Below are 22,315 nucleotides of genomic sequence, written 5' to 3' on the forward strand. Positions count from 1 at the left end.
TGATACAGGATTTTATACTTTGATACATTTATTTTTTTGATAATTCTAAGGAATTTGCCATTTATGTTATAGTTTAATAATTTTTGCCAAAGGAAGCTTCTTGATATCGTATCAAATGCCTTTTGCAAATCAATAAACGCACAGAATAATTTCTTTTTTCTTCTTTTTTAAAATTTCTATTAAAAAACATATATTAAACAGATGGTCGGTTGTGGAGTAGCCTTTTCGAAAGGCAGTCTGGGCTTCAGTTAAGATATTATTTTCTTCTAGATAGTCATTTAGTCGCTTATTTAGGATCGTTGTAAATAATTTTCTCAGGCTGAAGTTATACGCGTGGTTTATTTAGCAAGATTATCCTTCTTGTTTTCCTTTGAAACCCCAGTGGTGTATGAGCACGTAAAACTAGTTACCTACCTACCTTAGTAAATAGCACGCTAACGCCATAACGCTGATCAACAAATTCAGCCTATGATGTATACCGATAAACCAAGGCATGTTACATGATTCCTTCCAAGTAAATAAAACCACTATCTGTTCAAGTGATATCAATTAATGGTATCTTCGTTGTTGCTTTTTGTTTGTTTCTCTACATCTAATCAGGCAAGAAAACAAACAAAAAAACGTGAGATGGGTTACTGCCAAAGTTAAATTATCTGTCAGCACCGTTATGTGCTTAACTAATATATTAGTGCATTAAATGAATAAGATTTACATAGAGATCATCATAAACGGATGTTTCAAAGACAGCTTGGCAATTCAACATAGCTAATCGTCAATAAAGAAAATGTGTTCCAAGTTAACGACTTAGTGGGTAGGTGTAAGGTCACTACACCGACTTCTCTCTCACTAACCACTAACAACTATCAACTACCCACTGATCATGACAGCCGAGGTGTGTGTGTGTGCCCAGAAAAGCGTACTTGAACCTTAATTGGATATAGGCACGGAAATGAATACAAACAATCAACAGACACCTATTTCAGTCAAACACGAATGGCCCGTGCTTATACAATCACGTGGTCGATCGGTAAAGAGAACAAAAAAGGTGTTTATTTTCTTTAATTACTAATGATTGGGTAAGAAAGATCATGCCTTGGATCTGCTCGATATTATGTGCGGGATTTTCCTGATAGACGTATTCAAAGACGCACAAAGCCTCCTCAGACCCTGGTGGCATTGCGCCAAGCGCTTCTGGAGGAATAACAAAAGATTCCAATTGCTCCAAATCAATCGTCTGATAAACCCAATGTTCGGTAGGATCAGCGGTGCAAGGGCTGCACGCCGATGTCAAACCAGATACTGATTTCTGTCTGGATCTTTAGTTAAGCCTGTTAATGACAATAAAGTCCTCCTTATGAAATTTGCGATCCTCTGGCGATTTACAAAATGAAATTGTGTAAAAGAGAGATTAATCTCTATCATCGATTCTTTATTATTATTAACTTAATTAAATAAAATTTTAAAATAGCATCCAAAAACGTTCGTTGCGTTTCGTTTGCGTTTCAGTAGTAGTAGTAGTAGTAGCAGTAAGTGATTGGCCAGCATTAAAACATATGCAAAAACACGTGTTAGGGTATGTCTAATTTCTGACTTGAATAATGTTCCCATTACGTAATTATCGGACCCACAATTTTATGGGCATATAGAGATTACTGGTATGGACCCATTCGTCACCCTTTTAATGCATACCACGGACTCGTTTACAATATTATATAGTCTGTCCAGCAGAATAGAGCTAAGTTTACCTTTAATACCGGTTCGATGTTTGGTTCGTCTTCTTCATCGTCCTTTTCTTGCTTTTCTTCTTCTTCTACCCCTCCTCCTCCTCCTCCTCATTCTTCTTCTTCTACCCCTCCTCCTCCTCCTTCCCGTTCTTCTTCTACCCCTCCTCCTCCTCTTTCTCGTTCTTCTTCTACCCCTCCTCCTCCTCCTTCCCGTTCTTCTTCTACCCCTCCTCCTCCTCCTTCCCGTTCTTCTTCTACCCCTCCTCCTCCTCTTTCCCGTTCTTCTTCTACCCCTCCTCCTCCTCCTTCCCGTTCTTCTTCTACCCCTCCTCCTCCTCCTTCCCGTTCTTCTTCTACCCCTCCTCCTCCTCCTTCCCGTTCTTCTTCTACCCCTCCTCCTCCTCCTTCCCGTTCTTCTTCTACCCCTCCTCCTCCTCTTTCCCGTTCTTCTTCTACCCCTCCTCCTCCTCCTTCCCGTTCTTCTTCTACCCCTCCTCCTCCTCCTTCCCGTTCTTCTTCTACCCCTCTCCTCCTCCTCCCGTTCTTCTTCTACCCCTCCTCCTCCTCCTCCTTCCCGTTCTTCTTCTACCCCTCCTCCTCCTCTTTCTCATTCTTCTTCTACCCTCCTCCTTCTTTCTCGTTCTTCTTCTACCCCTCCTCCTCCTCCTTCCCGTTCTTCTTCTACCCCTCCTCCTCCTCCTTCCCGTTCTTCTTCTACCCCTCCTCCTCCTCCTCCTTCCCGTTCTTCTTCTACCCCTCCTCCTCCTCTTTCTCATTCTTCTTCTACCCCTCCTCCTCCTCTTTCTCATTCTTCTTCTACCCCTCCTCCTCCTCTTTCTCATTCTTCTTCTACCCCTCCTGCTCCTCTTTCTCATTCTTCTTCGTCTTCTTCTTCATCTTTTGATTAGTTTTCTTCTTCTTCCTTACTGTTTTGCATTTAACATAGTTTGACACCCAATATGTCGGTAAACATCTATTCTATTCTATTCTATTCTTCGACTTTGTCATCTTCGTCTTCAACTTCTTGAACTCCCCCTCCTCCTCTGAATCACCCTGTTTCCTTCTTCCTGTTCGTCTCCTTCATTATCATCATCATCATCATCATCATCATCATCATTATCATCTTCTTCTTCTTCTTCTTCATCATCATCATCATCATCACCATCATCATCATCATCATCACTATCATCTTCTTCTTCTGCTACACCAGCATCATCATCATCATCATCATCACCACCGTCATCATCTTCATTATCACGATCATCATCTTCTTCTTCTTTTTCTTCTTCTTCTGCTTCTTCTTCGTTTTTCTTCGTCATCATCCTTTATGTATTTTTCTCTGTTTTTTCCTTCGTCGTCTCGTCTTCTTCTTCAGCACACACCTCACCTGTCTGGGCTGTCTGTCCAGAAAAAAGTGGTTAGAGTTTAGTGGTTAGTGAAAGAGAAGTCGGTGTAGTGGCCTTACACCTACCTACCAAGTGAGCCGTTAAAACTCGCTCTGTGTGGGAGCCGGTACAGGGATGCGAACCCAGTATCTACCAGTCTTATGTCCCATGAATTTTTTTAATGCTTTATTTAACGACGCTCTCAACACATTTTATTCACGGTTATATGGCGTCAGACATATGGTTAAGGACCACACAGATATTGAGTGAGGAAACCCGCTGTCGCCACTTCATGGGCTACTCTTTTCGATTAGCAGCAAGGGCTCTTTTATATGTACCATCCCACAGACAGGGTAGCACATATCACGGCCTTTAATATACAAGTCGTTGTGCACTGGCTGGAACGAGAAATAGCCCAATGGGCCCACCGACGGGGATCGATCCCACATCGACCGCGCATCGAACAATTGCCTTACCACTGGGCTACGTCCCGTCCCTATGTCCGATGAAAGGGAAAAAAATCTTTGCTTTTCGTATTTGTAAATCCCTAGATACGATCTTGGCGTTAGATAGCACGCAATAGAGCTATCTGTTTAATTTAATATCGTATTGCATTAAGTAACAGTCGAGGTTCGCGTGACATGCACGATTGTAACGTGATAGCTTGTCTGTGCATCCATATCTATGCGCGTTTTTATCTTAAATATGTAGGCCCTGTTTTGCAGATAGTTTGTCATCCAATCTTGACGTGTTCGGATAGATTGAAGGAAATATTACTCCCTTACCAGATAACGTAATAGCGCGTGCAGGCACGCTGTGCAACGTCGCATAGAGCTCCTAACGCATACAGCTCCCCGACGAGCTCTATGCGTCGTTAAAGAACCGCATACAGCTCCTGTCCCATAGAGCTCCTGTTCCATAGAGCTCCCCGACGAGCTCTATGCGTCGTTAAAGAACCGCATAGAGCTCCTGTCCCATAGAGCTTCCGAGGAGCTCAATGCGTCGTTAAAGAACCGCATAGAGCTCCTGTCCCATAGAGCTCCTGTCCCATAGAGCTCCTGTCCCATAGAGCTCCTAACGCATATAGCTCCCCGACGAGCTCTATGCGTCGTTAAAGAACCGCATAGAGCTCCTGTCCAATAGAGCTCCTGTCCCATAGAGCTCCTAACGCATACAGCTCCTGTCCCATAGAGCTCCTAACGCATACAGCTCCCCGACGAGCTCTATGCGTCGTTAAAGAACCGCATAGAGCTCCTGTCCCATAGAGCTCCTGTCCCATAGAGCTCCTGTCCCATAGAGCTCCTAACGCATACAGCTCCCCGACGAGCTCTATGCGTCGTTAAAGAACCGCATAGAGCTTCTGTCCCATAGAGCTCCTGTCCATAGAGCTCCTGTCCCATAGAGCTTCCAAGGAGCTCAATGCGTCAATATGGCCGATCGTCCCGCATTCAGCTCCTCTGTTATCAAATATCAACTACTACAACAAAAACTACTGACTATTTTTCTTAACTTTAAGATCTGCTCTTTTATTCCTCAATCAACATTATCAAAAACAACAAATCACCATCCTTGTGGACGTCATCATCATCATCAATTATCATCATCATCATCATCAATTATCATCATCATCATCAATTAACACCATCATCATTATCAATTTTTATCATTATTATCATCATCGTCGTCATCATCATCATCATCAATTAGCAGTATCAATTATCATCATCATCATCAAGTATTATCATCATTATCATCATCATCGTCATCATCATCACTTATCATCATGATCAATTATTATCATCATTATTATCATCGTCGTCATCATCATCAATCATCATCATCAATTATCATCATCACCATCATCAATTATTATCATCATTATCATCGTCGTCATCATCATCAATCATCATCATCAATTATCATCATCACCATCATCAATTATTATCATCATCATTATCATCATCGTCGCCATCATCATCATCATCAATTATCATCATCATCAATTATCATCATCATCATCATCAATTATCGTCATTATTATCATCATCGTCATCATCATCACAATCATCATTCGAATAATCATCATCTCTGTTCTAAAACTTTCGTCTGAGATCATTTGCCTATCATCAATGTAGGTTAAAAGTTATCGTTGGCTTAACATGTCGATTAAATTATGGCCCGAGAGATCGGTGTCCGGATTAAAAAGGATCTTTTTTTTTCTCTGCGAGATGACAAATGCGTATGAGATTAAAATGCAGGGGACTACTGTGTGATATAATAATGGAGCACATTCACTGGGGGCCAACTAGGTAAAACCAAAATACGTTTCACTACGAAATCCAGTATTGGCGTTGCTGTGACAAAATGGTACATCGCATGATCAATATTTTTTAAAAGCTATTAGAATTCGTGGAGCGTCATAGACATTTGAATTATCTATGTTTCCATACGTAGTAGATTTTAAAGCCCTGGTCATACATTCACGATGCGGATGCCGACTCACGCCGATTATTCGTGGAGTTGTTTGTCGTACTGGGTCGTGTTGAATCGGCATCTACTACCCAACTCAACAAGACTCACGACGATTTAGTACGAATTAGCCACAAATTGTTTTTGTCGTCTTGATTCGGGGTGTATTTTCCTGATTGGTACTTGTGTCGTCGCAGATCGTGTTACATCGTCCTCAGTCGGCGTGAGTCATGACCGTTGTCCTCGTGCATCTTACTGGTGTCGTACCAGATCTTGGTGATTCGTGATTAAAGCCCCAGTCACACTGTCATGATTTGTGATGGCGAACTACAAAGAATTAGGGCAAATGTGGAGCTACGGATTAGACGGCGAATCAAGGCGAAAAATTCCTCTGGTCGGTTTCAGGAGCGAGCCAATACGACGCAGTACGGCAGCATCTGCGAATGAACAACGAAATAGCAACGGGTGTAGAAGAATTAACACCAAGCACAACGATGCACAACGACGTAGAACGATATTCGTTCTTAATCGCAGAAAACACGAACGAACTAGGACGAATTAGGCGGCGACGTACAACGGTGTAATACGAATTGCAACGGAACAGGAAGATAAAGAACGGAAGCGCAACGATCTACAAAGAACTAGTACGAAGAGGAGCGAACTAGAATGAACTACAGCGACGCTATAAAAACCGCGGCTTTCATTGATTGTTCGTCAGTCCTACAGCAGTTGACTAGTGCCACATATCCACGCTGCTCTAAAGGATTCAAGGGAAGCCGTGAGGGGAGATGAAAACCAAGAGGACACCGACTCCACCACCCCCACCACCCCCACCACCCCCGCTTGACACACAATCTGGCAGCGAGGTGGGCAGTGGTGGAGAGGAGAAGGAATGTCCTGAGTCTGAAGCCAAGTCCCCAGAGAGGGGCATCCAGTGCTCCAATGATGATGACATCTCTGTGATCACAAAGAAGAGGAAGAAGGCTCTTGCCCTTAACCTGACAGATGATCAGGAAGGAGAGACAGTGTAGTGGTTGCAGGCCTACCATGAGTTCTTCGACAAAGGACATCACCTCCCACAAGGAAAAATGGTACGTCTTGTCATCAGCAGGAAGAGGGGTAGGGGGTGGGAATCCGATGGTACCACTGTCGATGGCCCCCTTCAGCTCTGAGTGACCAAGTTGGTCACATGACTTAACGTCGGATTAAATGGTACGTCTTGTCATCAGCAGGAAGAGGGGTAGGGGGTGGGAATCCGATGGTACCACTGTCGATGGCCTCCTTCAGCTCTGAGTGACCAAGTTGGTCACATGACTTAATTTCGAATTAAATGGTACGTCTGGTCATCAGCAGGAAGAGGGGTAGGGGGTGGGAATTCGATGGTACCACTGTCGATGGCCTCCTTCAGCTCTGAGTGACCAAGTTGGTCACATGACTTAATGTCGGATTAAATGGTACGTCTGGTCATCAGCAGGAAGAGGGGTAGGGGGTGGGAATCCGATGGTACCACTGTCGATGGCCTCCTTCAGCTCTGAGTGACCAAGTTGGTCACATGACTTAATTTCGGATTATGGAGAAGTTAGAATAAGTCAATGTGGATGTTGTATTTATCAGAACTTTACCTGCAAGAGGTCATGGGCTAGTTGTAGTTTCTGAAGAGGGGTGATGACAACTCACATGAGACAGAGTGGCTTCAATAACCACATAGTGAAGAGTTGAAACTGAAACAACCCGGTCTGCTACAGAGGTCGACATTTCCAAAGGTACTTTGCTGCAGAAGTCCTCCTGTTTTATATCCTTCGAGGTGAAATCGTCCTGTGTCTACTTGCATCGTTCTGGATTTTTGTACATCGTCATTGTCGTTCTGCATTCTTTGTACTTCTTTGTGCATCGTTGCTCGTCGCATTGATTTCCGTTGCAGTTCTTTCTTCCATCGGCGCAAAGTCGCACTGATTCTTTGTAGTTCGTTATTAAATCGCTCTTCGTCTTTGCGCATCGTCCTGAAACCGTTCTACTTCGCTGTCTATGACAAAAAGAACCACAACGGAAGCAGAAGGAATTAGAACGAACTTCAACGAAGCGCAAAGATTCTCAACGACGCAGAAGGAATACAGGCGAATACACAACGAATGTCAAACATTCGTGTTGGAGTCACGACAGTTTTGAACATTTCAAAACTGTCGTGGCGTCTCTGCGACTTTTGCGATGCTCAGCAAAAGTGTTGCCGAACTACAAATGACTGAAAAGAATCAGGACGACGTTGGCGAATTTATCCACGAATGCCTATTCGTTGTAGTTCGCCATCACAAATCGTGACAGTGGACTGATGCCAACTCAGGACGATTCACCAGGAATAGCATGGCGACTCGCAATGACTCATCAAGATTCCAGCCGACTCAGGACGATTTAACACGACATTTGTGAGCATTTCAAAATAGTCGGCGTGCCTTCGCGACTCACCAGGACTTCGGACGACTTATGAAGACTCAAGCCGACACTAGTACGATCCATCAGGACTCACCAAATGTTTTTCAAGTCGTAGCGATCGTGACAGTGTGACCAGGCCTTAATATATGTGATGCTCAACGAAGTCTAAACATTATGTACTGTAAGATATTGACCATGCAGTATACACTTTGGTTGTAGCGTCACCTATACTGGACTTCGTAGCGAAACTCCCTTTCGTTTTACCTAGTTGGTCCCACGTGACATTGATCAAGAGGCTTCTGGAAGAAGCTATTCATCAAGAATTTGATATCGTTGAGATACTTCTGTACACAACGCAAGAATAGCCATGATGATTATTTAGACACCGCATATGATGATGTTAAGTGTTGTACTGATTACAGTGAGTCATTATCGGAAGTGGGGATCTTTATGCGTAGAGGTGAAAAACCCATTTTAAAGCTGATGTGTACTTTCGATCCATAGAGCTCGCGGGAGATCTATTCGTTGTGGCCTAACGCATAGAGCTCCCTTACGTCGAGAGCTCTATCTACCTTACGGTAGTGGTTACGTCATCACGCTGCGATGCAAAGCAATTGCTAGTTGCTACCTCATCAACGTGCAATATTTAGCTGTTGGTTGTGGTTACGTCATTGCGTTGTTGTACATAGCAGTCGTTACGTCATCACGGTTTGACACATAACAGTCGGTAATGGGTAGGAACTCACGGTGTGATACATAGCAGTAGCTAGTGGTTACTTCTTCACTCTGTGGTACAGATCAGTCGGTAGTGATTACGATACGGTGTGATACCAGTTGTGTCTACGAAATCACGCTGTGATACAAAACAGTTGCCAGTGGTTACTTCTTCACTCTGTGGTACAGATCAGTCGGTAGTGATTACGATACGGTGTGATACCGGCTGTGTCCACGAAATCACGCTGTGATACAAAACAGTCGCTAGTGGTTACGTGTTTACGCAATAATACAGAGAAGTGGGTTGTAGCTGCGTCGTATCGCTATGATACAGAGCAGTAGGTAATGGTTACGTCATCGCACTGTGATACAGAGCAGTCGGTTATGGTTTCTCCGTCATGCTGTGATACAGAACAGTCGGTAGTGGTTACAACATCACGATGTGATACAATGCAGTCGATACTGGTCACGTCATCACGCTGTGATACAGTGCAGTCGGTAGTGGTTAGAACATCACGATGTGATACAGTGCAGTCGATACTGGTCACGCCATCACGCTGTGATACAGTGCAGTCGATACTGGTCACGCCATCACGCTGTGATACAGTGCAGTCGGTACTGGTCACATCATCACGCTGTGATACAGTGCAGTCGGTAGTGGTTACAACATCACGATGTGATACAGTGCAGTCGATACTGGTCACGTCATCACGCTGTGATACAGTGTAGTCGGTACTGGTCACATCATCACGCTGTGATACAGTGCAGTCGGTAGTGGTTACAACATCACGATGTGATACAGGGCAGTCGATACTGGTCACATCATCACGCTGTGATACAGTGCAGTCGGTAGTGGTTACAACATCACGATGTGATATAGTGCAGTCGATACTGGTCACGTCATCACGCTGTGATACAGAACAGTCGGTTGTGGCCACGTCATCAGCAATACAGAGCAGTCGGTAGTTATTACGTCATCACGTTGTGATACAGTGCAGTCGGTAGTGGTTACAACATCACGATGTGATACAGTGCAGTCAGTACTGGTCACGTCATCACGCTGTGATACAGAGCAGTCGGTTGTGGCTACGTCATCACGCTGCAATACAGAGCAGTCGGTAGTTATTACGCCATCACGCTGTGATGCATAGCAATCGGTAGTGGTTACGTCATCAAGCTGTGATACAGAGCAATAAGTAGTGGATATGTCTTCACGCTGTGATACAAAGCAGTAGGTAATGGTTACGCCCTCGCGCTGTGATACAGAACAGTCGGTAGTAGTTACTTCACGCTGTGACACAGAGCTGTCGGTTGTGGTTACGTTATCACGCTGTGCTGTTGTACAGAACAGCCGGTAATAGCTGTGATACAGTGCAGTCGGTAGTGGTTACAACATTACGATGTGATACAGTGCAGTCGGTACTGGTCACGTCATCACGCTGTGATACAGAGCAGTTGGTTGGTGCTACGTCATCACGCTGCAATACAGAGCAGTCGGTAGCTATTACGTCATCACGCTGTGATACAGAGCAATCTGTATTGGTTACGTCTTCCTGTTGTCATACAGAGCAGACGGTTGTGGTTAATCCATCATGCTGTGATACAGATCCGTAGGTGGTGGTTACATCATCAAGCTGTGATACAAACAATCGGTTGTGGTTATTTCTTCACGCTGTGATACAAAGCAGTGGTAATGGTTACGTCATCATTTTATGATACAGAGCAGTTCATAGTGGTTACTTCTTCACGTTGTGATACAGAACAGTGGGTAATGGTTACGTCATCACTCTGTGATACAGAACAGTTTTGTAGTGGCTATGTCTTCACGCGGTGATACAGAACAGTAGGTAACGGTTATGTCATCTCTCTGTGATACAGAACAGGTTTGTAGTGGCTATGTCTTCACGCGGTGATACAGATCAGTAGGTAATGGTTACGTCATCTCTCTGTGATACAGAACAGTTTTGTAGTGGCTATGTCTTCACGCGGTGATACAGAACAGTAGGTAATGGTTATGTCATCTCTCTGTGATACAGAACAGTTTTGTAGTGGCTATGTCTTCACGCGGTGATACAGAACAGTAGGGGACGGTTATGTCATCTCTCTGTGATACAGAACAGTTTTGTAGTGGCTATGTCTTCACGCGGTGATACAGAACAGTAGGTAACGGTTATGTCATCTCTCTGTGATACAGAACAGTTTTGTAGTGGCTATGTCTTCACGCGGTGATACAGATCAGTAGGTAATGGTTACGTCATCTCTCTGTGATACAGAACAGTTTTGTAGTGGCTATGTCTTCACGCGGTGATGATGATGATAACTAGTTTTACGTGCCCATATACCACTAGGGTTTCGAACAAGCCCATACCGAGTCCGACCTCCGATAAGATCGGTGGCCTGACTCGGGATGGAGGGGGGGGGGGTAGAGTTAAAAATGGGAGCATTTTAGAAGGACAGTTCAAAATTAAAGAAAAGAAAGAAGAGAGGATCGGACTATTTAATAAAAAAAATTTTTAAAAGAAGTAATTTTTACATAAAATTTTGAACGCAAATCTAAAAGTTTAAAGTCCAATCGACATGTCCTCGTGAGTGGCCTCGTTAAGGCCGTTTGCGTGCACAGCTTATAGGGACGAGATGGGTTGCATCCCGTCAAGAAAACCCCTAGATTGACAGTCGATAAATGTTGAAGCTGTAGTGCTGTGCTGAAATACAGATCTTGAGAAGCCGGATCCGTCTGAACGAGAGAGAGTACCAGACTAGAGTATAGTCCAGTTGTCATAGGTTCGTATAGTGGTGCGGACGGGCCCGACTCCGGAGGATACGAGATGGTACCACTATAAAGCAAAGTAAAGTCTAGAAAAGAGTAGTAGGGGCCGGCCCCGCTTCCTATTTCTTCTTAGAGTGGGGCAGTCAATCTTCCAGTGCTGCTAGGACAGGCTCGGACATGTAGAGACTAAAGGCGAACAACCGTGGCGTTCTGCAGAATGACCGTCATACGAGTCACGAAAAAACAAGTCGACATCGTCAGCCGGAGAAATTACGTGGAGGCAAGGAATCTCGCTAAAAACGATTCCAACCTGGTGGTCCCAGCGTTCAATCTGTTCCAATGGCCGCATACATCCCAGTAGAAAACCTCATATCGCTGACAAAAACAACGAAATGAAGGATCCCCAAGTCGAACACACGAAAGCACGTGCAGTGTGCACAAGCGAAACAAACACGTCTTACCGTGTCGAGCTCCAGACTGGGAATGTCACGCGGTGAAACAGATCAGTAGGTAATGGTTACGTCATCACTCTGTGATACAGATCTGTAGGTAATGGTTTCGTATTCACGATGCGACACAGAACAGCTGGTAGTGATACAAATAAATAAATAAATGCACAAACTGCTTTTTCCTCTCCCTTATATTATATGGATAAATATGTAAAAAGTCGTATTCGTTTCATCCCATTTCGCCTGATATATCATATTCTGATTTATAACAGCTGTGTAAGTAGTTCGCTGCCACTTGTTAACACCAAAGTGAGGCAGTGTTTTTGCATAATGGTGAACAACTCAGTTTAATGGTCAACCTTGTTTAGGTTTAAACAGTATCCTATATTTCACACAGAGAGTGTATAATAATATACACAAAAGGTAATGGTGGTGTGCAACCTTAATGGATAGTTGTGAGACAGAAGTCGAATTTAAATACAGCTGTGACGTCACTGAATTGTCTCAACGCTCCATTACATTTCAGAAATGGAAAGTTACTTGGGCATTCCCCTACGTAGAGGTCTTACAACACCCCTCCACTGAGCTGAGCACTTACACTATTGTTTTTTTGTTTTTTTTTTGTTTTTTTTTTCTTTTGTGGGTTTTTTTGTTGTTGGGTGGGGTGGGGGTTTTTTTTTGTGGGGTTTTTTTTTTGTGTGTGGTTTTTTTTTTTTTTGGGGGGGGGGAGGTCATTTTTCATGCTAACAGTCCCAACGTTAATGGTGCTATCTCAATGTTGCATAATGTCGACTTCCCGCCAAAACTATTTATTAACTTTTCCTTTAAAACATAAAACATTATACCTTCATCTACATGCTCATAAAACGTTACAGCCAAATAATTAAATTTATAGCTGCCTTTTTTATTAAACTGAAAGATTTTTCGGGAAAGGACCACATAGATGGATGCGTTCAGTTGAGGTGGACATTTCGTAACGCTATACCAGAAGGTTTTGTCGACAAGTTTGCTGTCTTTGTGTATTTCATCTGTCCCATCGAGCTGCTGATAGTCAACATGCCAGATATTGTAGATTCTCTGATATCATAACATTTAACAAGGCAGGAATCTAGATGTACGGACTATGATTGCAAGCATATTAATGGGACATTCCTGAGTTTGCTGCATTGTAAGATGTTTCCGACTAATAAAATATTAGTACGATTACATTAAATATATCAACTTGTTTAGAATATCAGTGTCTGTATATTCAATGTGTTTCTGGTCGTCTTAATATCTGTAAGAAGCCAAAACTGCAGCTTGTCTTCAAATAATTTCGTACGTACGAAAAAAACTTATTTTAGGAAATAAAATGAAATTTAACCTAGTACAAATATTACAACGATCAGAAACACGTTTAATACACAGCCACTAATATGTTATGTAATTACAATCGTTAAAATGTCTCTGTTAGCCGATAACATGTTTACAATTGTAGCAAACTCGGGAATGTCCCTTTAATTACAAATTAGGTATTGTTGAGTTGTGTAGAAAAGAATTATATGAGGCACCGATTGATTTGTACTTATTGATCAGAAATACATGTAAAAATACAAAAATATGGCTCTGCAACTTTGAGCCTGTACTCTTAATGCTTATATATCAATTGTTGCACCATTAAGCTAAGAACCAATTTCCCTGTCAGTGGGTCCATTAGGCAACGTGTCGTTCCAGCCAGTGCAAAACGACTGGTACACCAAATGTCGAGGATAGTTGCTATTCTGTCCGTGCATATAACAGATCGCTTGCTACTTATTCAAGTGTAGAGTAACGGAGGTGATATCAATGCTGCCAGATTGATGATTTTTCTATTAGACACATGCACAAAGAGGATATTTCATGGGGTTTTTTTTTGACAAATATGATTTATATCTCATCGAGTGAAGTTTGCAATCATATCTCACGAGTCGCGCTTGCGCGATGAGTGTGATATGATTGCACATTTTACGAGGTTAGATATAAATCATATCTGACCCAAAAAAAACCATGACATTTTCTATTTATTATATAACATTTTGACAATTTACCTTTATTTGTAAGATGTCAGCAGCAAAATAGTTCCAGCTTTCTTACAGTGATAATAACACATTTTAGAGTGAAATAGTGAAATTTTCACTCTAAAATGTGTTGTCGTCACTGACTGACTGATAACAATTTTATTTCATTGATATTTTAAGATATTTCGTATCCACACAATGTTTTTGTTCCCTCGCATTGAGTATTTCGTATTTAAAACTGAATTCTCGAGCTAATAAGTTTGAATAGATCATTCTATTTAATATTTTCTCAATGAGGACCAATTCCTCGATTCCACTTGATTTTCATTTTGAATCTATACCTCGGCCAGTGCACCCCGACTGGTATAACAAAGCCGTGGTATTTTCTGTCCTCTCTGTGGGATTGTGCATATACAAGATATTTTACTACAAATGGAAAAATGTAGCAGATTTCCTCTCTTAGACTATATGTAAAAATTATCAAATGTTTGACATCCAATACCCGGCGATTAATAATCAATGTGCTCTAGTGGTGCCGTTAAACAAAACAACCTCTTCTATACCTCGTTTCACCACCCAGCGCATTGTTTGTTCAATAATCCGAGTTTTGTATTGTCATTAAAGGGACATTCCTGAGTTTGCTGCACTTTTTAAAATGTTATCGATAACAAAGACTTTTTAATGATTGTAATTACATATCAAATATATTGTTTTGCATAATATATTAATTGCTGTATATTAAATGTGTTTCTGATCGTTTTAATATTTGTATTAGGTTAAATTTCATTTCATTTCCAAAAATAAATTGTTTTTCGTACGTACGAAATTATTTGAAGACAAAATCCAGTTTGGGCTTCTTACAAATATTAAGACGACCAGAAACACATTGAATATACAGACACTGATATTCTAAACAAGAAAATATATTTAATATGCAAGTTTAATCGTAGAACTATTTTATTAGTCGGAAACATCTTACAATGCAGCAAACTCAGGAATGTCCCTTTAAAAAGCAAGGGAAAACTGTGTTGGGAAAAGAAAATGTTTTATGGACAATACGTAAAAGCATTGATCAATATATACATCAGAATGTCGTGTGATTATGAGGCTTGAAATTATATTTATGTTGTATTAGTTTGACCTACTAACCTCAATATTCGATTATTCTTTGTATGTGTGTAGAATGAATACAAATGTTAAACTCCATGAGCATACAGTGTCCGTCACTATGGGTTATTTCAACAACAAACTTCTCGATTCTCATAGCAAGCTGGAATTGGAATGCAATATAAGTCACCTGCACACACATATATATATATATATATATATATATATATATGTATGTATGTATGTATGTATGTATGTATGTATGTATGTATGTATGTATGTATGTATGTATGTATATATATATGTATATATATATATATATATATATATATATATATATATATATATGTGTGTGTGTGTGTGTGTGTATGTGTATGCATGTATGTATGTATGTATATATGTATGTATGTATGCATGTATTGATGTATGAATATCTATATATTGTATGTATGTCGAGGTTGACTATTACATACATAGATATTAACGCACTGGCGCAGGGGATAATTAAATCCTTCCTGGCCTCACAAATTGTCCCATGCCGTTGCTGGGACTTGAATCTGTGGCACCGAATCGCCCGCAAATTGCGAGACAAACCATGATGCGCTCTGAGCTATCGAGGCATCCATAAAAAGGATGCTCTTTAACTCAACCACATGCATGGGGCCTACAATCTACGCGGTCGATCCCGCTTACGTGCACGAAACAGTGGGCAGACCTGGCACTGGCTAGTATGTATTGATGTATGAATATCTATATGTTGTATGTATGTCGAGGTTGACTGTTACATACACAGATAATAACCAACTGGCACAGGGGATAATTAAATCCGTTCTGGCCTCACAAATTATCCCATGCCGTTGCTGGGACTCGAACCTGTGGCACCGAATCGCCCGCAAATTGCGAGACAAAAGACGATGCGCTCTCAGCTATGGAGGCATCCATAAAAGGGATGCTCTTTAACTCAGAGCATATATATATATATATATATATATATATATATATATATATATATATATATTTATATATATATACAGTATAACCTCGATTTACCGCCCCCCGATTTAACGCCAACCTCTCTTCCAAGTACCGTTTGTTTTCTTGGTTAATTCCCTCTATTTAGCGCCACCCTCGCTATCCGCCATCTGCCAAACATCTTTTATATGTATATACTCTGTCTAAATTGGCATATTTTATCGGTCCCAAGTGAATCCGGTTTATACATTGTCCAATATATATATATATATATGTATTATATTACACGTACATGTAATTTTGTATTATTATTTTGTAGTTGGAGGTATTTTGCCTGGATAGCATATATACGTTTTGCGTGGTATGAAATTCAATTATTTTCGAAACGACACCTGACGTCTCTACATTTAACCGTCATTCCGACATTCCTTTGACACTACGGCAATTTTGAATCCAGAACATTTCACTTTGCCTCCAAGACTGTCTGGAAGAAGTTATTATAATATTTTCACCAAAATATGCACACTTGACGTTCGCGATTAGGATCGAGTCAGTTTGACGTTTACGGACGGAACGTTACGGGCGATAATTAATCGAGCGCCTTCGGCACTTTCCGTCACCAGTTCGTCCGTAAAGTTGCTTGTTGAGTCGGTCGTCGTGGTTTTAGAATTGTTATATTCAGATCACACGTACAAACGGTTAAACATTAAAGGGACATTCCGGAGTTTGCTACATTGTAAGATGTTTCCCACTAATAAAATATTTCTACGATTAAACTTGCATATTAAATATATTTTCTAGTTTAGAATATCAGTGTCTGTATATTCAGTGTGTTTCTGGTCGTCTTAAAGGGAGTTTGCTGCATTGTAAGATGTTTCCGACTAATAAAATATTTCTATTATTAAACTTTCATATTAAATATATTTTCTTGTTTAGAATATCAATGTATGTATATTTAATGTGTTTTTGGTCGTCTTAATATTTGTAAGAAGCCCAAACTGGATTTGATCTTCAAATAATTTCGTAAAAAAAATAATTTAGGAAATAAAATGAAATTTAACCTAATACAAATATTAGAACGATTTCAGAGAGAGAGAGAGAGAGAGGAGAGAGAGAGAGAGAGAGAGAGAGAGAGAGAGAGAGAGAGAGAGAGAGAGAGAGAGAGAGAGAGAGAGAGAGAGAATATATTCAACACACTAAGTTTACCCAGAATTCTTTGCGGTCAACTGACAAAAGAAACAAAGATGGTGGTCATGCTATATTTAGCCTCAAATTATTCGGGAAAGCCTCTTGTCGTCCAGTGCAAGACTTTATAAAATTAGTATTATTCTAGAGTTAATTATGGAAAGATTATATATTATGTGTGTGGTCGATTAATTTGGAGTTATGTATTACATATAAATGTGAAAAGAATTAAATACTGCAGTTTAGCTGTGACACAGGCACACATATTTAGCTAAAATCTGCCACCTATATTGTTCAGATACAACTGCCATGGCAAGACAATACGGTGCCGTACCCTGATCAAAATCCTAGAGGGGGCGGGGGGGAGGGGGGCACTACTTTTTATAACCAAATTAAATACTATACAAATTAAACCCTGATATGTGTATGCTATTTTCGGGAGTAAATAAAAAGTGAGATTCCCAGAGGGCAACTGCCACACACCTCCGCTCCTCCCCCCCCCCACACTCCCCACCCCCATCCCACCCCACCCCACCCCCCGGAGGGTAGGGCCCTGCAATATCGTTTTACAAACAAGCTATATGTCAAATATTGTATTTATACGTGATGTATCCAAAGGGCAAAATGAGGAAAAAATAGATCGGCAGTGTTGTAAAAACGTTTGCCATGAAAAAAAACATTATTTACAAATACTGGTAACTGGAAATACAACCTAGGTGGAAACCCTTGCCAACAAGCTACTGGACATTTGTAGATCGATGTTATAAATGAAGAAGGATATTTATATTTAACGACGCACTCAACACATTTTATTTACGGCTATATGGCTTCGGGTATATGGTTATGGACCACACAGATATTGAGAAAGGAAATCCGCTGTCGCCACTTCATGGGCTACTGATTAGCAGCAAGAGATCTTTTATATGCACCATCCCACTGACAGGATAACACATACTACGGCCTTTGATATACCAGTCGTGGTGCACTGGCTGGAGCGAGAAATAGTCCAATGGGCCCAACGACGGGGATCGATCCCAGCCCGACCGCGCATCAAACGAACGCTTTACCACTGGACTAGAAGGAAGGAAATGTTTTATTTAACGACGCACTCAACACATTTTATTTAAAGTTATATGGCGTTGGACATATGGTTAAAATATTGAGAGAGGAAACCCGCTGTCGCCACTTAATGGGCTACTCTTTTTCGATTAGCAGCAAGGTATCTTTTATATGTACCATCCCAGAGACATGATAGCACATACCACGGCCTTTGTAATACCAGTTGTGGAGCACTGGCTGGAACGAGAAATAGCCCAATGGGTCCCCCGACGGGGATCGATCCCAGACCGACCACGCATCGAACGGGCACTTTACCACTGGGCTACATCCCGCCACTTACCACTGGACTACGTCCCACCCATGTTATAAATGACGCATTATTAAAATTGTAATTGTTTGTATTTACATTAGCAAAATGAATGAGGTAACTATGAACAAATATTAACAAGAGCATAAGAATATATGGACCAGTTGTAAATCGATCGTTTGATGTACAATCAGTTTAAGATCAATCCCCGTCGGTGGGCCCATTGGACTATTTCTCGTTCGAGCTAGTGCACTACGACTTGTATATCAAAGGCGGTTATATCTGCTGTCATGCCTGTGAGATGATGCATGTAAAACAATCCTTGTTATTAGTGGGAAAAATAATATAGCGGGTTTCCTCTCTAAGACTATATGTGATAATTACCAAATATGTAACATTCAATAGCTGATGGTTCATAAAGTATTGTGCTCTAGTGGTGTCATCACCAAACAAAACAATTTTTACTTTGAAAGCTTTTCGTTTTAGCGTGTTTTACTCATGCTTCTTTTTTTTCCCCCGAATGCTTTGATCATTTAGATGTTTAACAGGGCGTTAAATGCGGTGCTAAAACCTGTCGACTGCTTCTCTTTGAACGCTGGTAACGAGGAATAAAACTGGTAAAAAAAAATATCGTCGTGGTTTAGCCATCGGACATAAGGCTGATAGTTACTGTTTTCGCATTCCGGTACCGGTTTCCACCCAAATAAAATGGAATTTAAACTAAAACATACTTTAGGACTATTGGTAATGAAAGGTTCAGACTGTCAACTGTCACGACGAAGTTGGTAAACTCGACGGTTGCGCTCGTGGTTACGCCATCGAACATAAACCTGATAGTTACTGTGTTTACGCCATCTGACATAAGGCTGGTAAGGACTGGGTTCGCATCCCGGTACAGGCTTCCACCCAGGGAGCGTTTTAACGACACAATGGGTAGGTGTAAGACCACTACACTTGAACTGGGCTGTCTGTCGAGGACAGTTGGTTAGTTGTTAGTGGTTAGTGACAGAGAAGAGGGTGTAGTAGTCTTACACCTACCCAACGAGTCGTTAAAACTCGCTCTGGGTGGTAGCCGGTACCGGGCTGCGAACCCAGTCCTTACCAGCCTTATGTCAGATGGCTTAAACACGAGCGCACCCGTCGTAAGTCCGGAGTTGGGGAAGTTACAACGCAACCGTCGAATTTACCAACTTCGTCGTGACAGTTGATAGTCTGACCCTTGCATTACCAATAGTCCTAAAGTGTGTTTTATCTTTAAAGGGACATTCCTGAGTTTTTAAGATGTTATCGACTAACAGAGACTTTTTAACGATTGTAATTACATATCAAATACAGGTTTTCTGCATAAAATATTGGTGGCTGTATATTAAACGTGTTTTTGATCGTTCTAATACTTGTACTAGGTTAAATTTCATTTTATTTCCTAAACTATAGTTTTTTCGTACGTACGAAATTATCTGAAGACAAAATCCAGTTTGGGCTTCTTACAAATATTAAGAAAATATATTTAATATGTAAGTTTTTAATCGTAGAAATATTTTATTAGTCGAAAACATCTTACAATCCAGCAAACGCAGGAATGTCCCTTTAATTTCATTTTATTTCCAAATATATACTAGTATTTTTCTTTTATTAATTCATTAATGTTTTATTATTGTTTATATTATTATTATTATTCTGCATGTATGAAACTATTGGTGGCAAAATCAAGTTGACGTAATATCCTAAATAACAAAACCTATTTTAGATGTAATTCCAGTCATTAAAAAGGCTACATTCGTCGAAAACACGATAACACACCAACAGGTTCCGTGGAGTGCCTTTAAACCAACTTGCCTAACCACAATTGCATGATGATGTTTCATTACAACGCGAAACGTATGAACGGAGATTATAATTACAGTCCTTTTAGCATGGCAGACGCTATGTTTCTGTTTTCAAACGAAATGATGACCTAGTTAGGTCACGCGCCCGGGGCCTAACTGTGTAGATTTCACAGCGAAACTGAAAATAGAACCGCCCTGGTCGGAGATACTTCCGGAAAAAAGTGAAAATCATTTTATAATCATACCAAGATCCGAGGTGATTTAAAGATGCACTGTCCGCTGTTTCATATGATGTTACATTGTGGCTAACAAAGACTTTTATTCATCGTTTAAGGGGGTTGGACCTAGCCCATATACGCGTACGAGGCAGGGGGCAAGGGGAAAAGGGGGCGGGGACTACCACTTTCCCCCTAGTGCTGGAGCAAAACCTCGAATTCGGGCAAAAAGTATAGAGATATTCGGGCACAGTGTGCTAACCTGAGACCTTTTTACAAAATATCTCCATCATTCTACCCTCAAAATTAGTTGTAATCCATGTAAAAATGCATAGTGATTCGTTTACAACCCTATATAGCTGTTTGGTAATGACGCTAATATGAATAAATGTTGTTATTCAGATTCAGGCATTTTCGTTTATTTCTGGCAAAAGCCAGCCTACTCCCACCCCCACCCCCCCCCCCCCCCCCCCCCCCACCCCCCAAAAAAAGAGAAAAAAAAGGGAGCCCGTACGCCTATGCTAGCCCAGTGGTAAAGAGCTCGCCTGATGCGCGCTCGATCTGGGATCCTTCCGTCGTCGGTGTTGCCATTGGGCTATTTTTCACTCCAGCCAGTGCACCACGACTGGTATATCAAAGACTGCGGTATGAGCTATCCTGTCTGTGGTAGGTGAATATAAAAGATCCCTTACTACTAATAGAAATTTTTTAGCGGGTTTCCTCTCTAAGACCATATATCAAATTAAGTGTTTGACATCCAACAGCCGATGATTAATAAACGAATGCGCTCTAGTGGTGTCGTTAAACAAAACAAACTTTAACTTTAACTTTGATGTTTCAAAAACGGTATATAAATGTTGTAGTTTTCCCCCATTCCTCTATTAACCTCCGTATATTACAATGTGTGCTTTAGAGGGACATTCCTGAGTTTGCTGCATTGTAAGATGTTTCCGATTGATATAATATTTCTGCGATTAAACTTACATATTAAATATAACTGTTTAGAATATCATTGTCTATATATTCAGTGTTTTCCTGGTAATCTCAATATTTGTAAGAAGCCCAAACTAGATTTTGTCTTCAAATAATTTCGTACGTACGAAATGTGGGGTTTTTTTTTAGAAAATAAACTTTAACCTAGTACAAATATTAGAACGATCAGAAACAAATTTAATATACATCCACTAATATTTTATGCAAAAAATACATTTGATATCTAATTACAATCGATAAAAAGTCTCTGTTAGTCGATAACATCTTAAAAATTGCAGCAAACTCAGGAATGTCCCTTTAAGAGCGCTTTTGACGAATCTGTAATCACCAGGTGACAGCGTGTGTCGTTTCTATTATTTTCTTTCAATATGGGAGCATTTAGGTCTACCTTTATATTAATAGAAGTGTTGCTTTGATAATATTGATATACCGTATACCCTCTAATAAGCGCCGGGCCTCAAATAAGCGCCGGCCTCCAATAAGCGCCGGGTCTGTAACACTTTGCAACAAAATAAACGCCGGGCCTCTAATACGCGCCGGACTGCCAATAAAATCCGGGTAAAACAGCAGAAAACTGATTACTCCCTGGTATAATTAAAAAAAAAACGAGAAAAAAACGAAAAAAAAACAACAAACCGCCCACCAACCTTCACCAACAAGGGTTTTAAATGAATCATCAT

Source organism: Gigantopelta aegis, chromosome 11 (genome assembly GCF_016097555.1).
Source record: "Gigantopelta aegis isolate Gae_Host chromosome 11, Gae_host_genome, whole genome shotgun sequence".
NCBI classification, from domain to species: Eukaryota; Metazoa; Mollusca; class Gastropoda; order Neomphalida; family Peltospiridae; genus Gigantopelta; species Gigantopelta aegis.